General features: G+C 41.4%; 1 long non-coding RNA gene across 1 annotated transcript in view; it reads right to left on the bottom strand.

Annotated features, from left to right (window-relative positions):
* Positions 1-253: 253 nt before the first annotated feature.
* Positions 254-2,076, bottom strand: part of LOC105526550 — a 9,351-nt gene continuing 7,528 nt past the window's right edge. Inside the window, exons 3-4 of the long non-coding RNA XR_001004091.1 lie at positions 1,283-1,513; positions 254-392 (exon numbers count right to left, since the gene is read on the bottom strand). This is a non-coding gene — a long non-coding RNA (uncharacterized LOC105526550). The remainder of the gene's footprint in view (positions 393-1,282; positions 1,514-2,076) is intronic.

Genomic DNA, 2,076 nt, shown 5'->3' with positions numbered 1-2,076 from the left:
GCCTATAATGTCAGCTACTCGGGAGGCTGAGGCAGGAGAATTGCTTGAACCCAGGAGGCAGAGTTTGCAGTGAGCCGAGATCGCACTGTTGCACTCCAGCCTGGGCAACAAGAGCAAAACTCTGTCTAAAAAAAAAACAACCATAGAATATCTCTTAAGATTATGGTAAAAACCATATGCAATACATACCTCATGGTAAGCTTACCCAAAATGGATAGGTGTGAACCTTTTAACAGAAAAACAATTTAAGTTATTGTTTCATGTAATCAGTTTTCATTTTAATATCTTTGAAATATTTTTCAAAGCACTGTAGTTTTGTAATGAACTTTTCAAGCCTTCCTTCCATTGTTTTTCTTCCTTTCACTGGCTCCACACATTTCCTGGGGAGTAGCCTGGAATTTAAAGTTGGGCGCAGGTTTTAGAAAGCTGTTGCTGTTAACAATAATTCTCCCCACCGTCTCCACTCCACTACTCAAACATGACTGACTCCTGGCTCAGAGGAGCAAAGATGTCTTCCCGTCCCTTTCCTACAGCCATTTTCTTGCTTTTCCACAAAGGTATTATTGAAAGTGGGATATTTTCGTAACTGGGAGACCAATGAGCTTTTCTGTCTTTTCCTGACTTGTTAAGGTTTATGGGTTTCTAAATCTAATAACTACGGCCATACCACCCTGAACACACCCGATCTCATCTAAATCTAATAACCGGTGTCATGGAATTTTGAGTAATCAAAGATTCACTCCAGTCTCACTTAAAAACATAAACTCTGCTGGGCACAGTGACTCATGCCTGTAATCCCAGCACTTTGGGAGGCCAAGGCAGACAGATCACTTGAAGTCAGAAGTTTGAGACCAGCCTGGTCAACGTGGCAAGACCCCGTCTCTACTAAAAAGTACAAAAATTAGCCAGGCGTGGTGGCGTGTGCCTGTAATCCTAGCTACTTGGGAGACTGAGGCATGAGAATCACTTGAACCTGGGAGGTGGAGGCTGCAATGAGCGAGATCGTGCCACCGTACTCCAGCCTGGGTGACAGAGGGAGACCCTATCTCAAGCAAAAAAAAAAAAAAGGTGAAAAAAAAAAAATTGTAATTGTAAACATTTCTGCCCAGTGCCTTTATATTAATATATATAACATTTTCACTGTGACCAGGCTTGATGATATTCAGGTTTTCTATTTGTGTGTGTGTGATGAACAAAAATGTACTGCCTTTTTTTCCCTATTATAAAAGTGATACTGAAATATGCTGATATAATTTTAGTTAAATGCTGCTAATACGCATACCTCTTACTTGAAGGTTTTTATATGTTTTGATAACTTTAATAACTTCAGGTGATGTCTGTATGATTTTTAAAGTGCAGCTCTCTCTAACAAACGTGCCTTACAACTCCTGATTAAATGGTGTCTTGAAGGTTTTAAAATGTGATCGTGTATACTGGAATTCAAAGAGGCTTCTTGTCAGCAGTCAAGTGATGGAAAACTATAACAGTTTGTAAAGTTGTTCTTTGCCTTTTCCTAAAATGAGAGAGAATAAAGAAGAGTTGAATGTAGTCCTCAGATGAGTGCTTTTAAAGCTCCTTGGCTCTGTTGAAGCAAAGGAGGGTGTATGTGTGTAACTGTCCAACTGGTTCATTTTGCCCACTGCCTGGATACAGTCCATTCATCAAGACAGATGAATTGCAACAGAGAAAGAGTTTAATTCATGCAGAACTGGCTAAACAGGAGACCAGAATAGTATTATTACTCAAATCAGTCTCCCTGAAATTTTGGAAACTGGGTTTTGTGTGTCTGTTTGTGGTTTGTTTTTGTTTTTGTTTTTGAGACGAAGTCTTGCTCTTGTCGCCCAGGCTGGAGTGAAATGGTGTGATATCGGCTCACTGTAACCCACGGCTCCCAGGTTCAAGCAATTCTCCTGCCTCAGGCTCCCGAGTAGCTGGGATTACAGGAGTGCACCACTACACCCGGCTAATTTTGTATTCTTAGTAGAGACAGGGTTTCTCCATGTTGGTGAGGCTGGTCTCAAACTCCTGACCTCAGGTGGTCCGCCTGCCTCGGCCTCCCAAAGTGCTGGGATTACA

The sequence above is a fragment of the Colobus angolensis genome, unplaced genomic scaffold (genome assembly GCF_000951035.1).
Source record: "Colobus angolensis palliatus isolate OR3802 unplaced genomic scaffold, Cang.pa_1.0 Scaffold598, whole genome shotgun sequence".
In the NCBI taxonomy this organism is placed as follows: domain Eukaryota; kingdom Metazoa; phylum Chordata; class Mammalia; order Primates; family Cercopithecidae; genus Colobus; species Colobus angolensis.
This window is presented reverse-complemented; position numbering and strand designations above follow the sequence as displayed.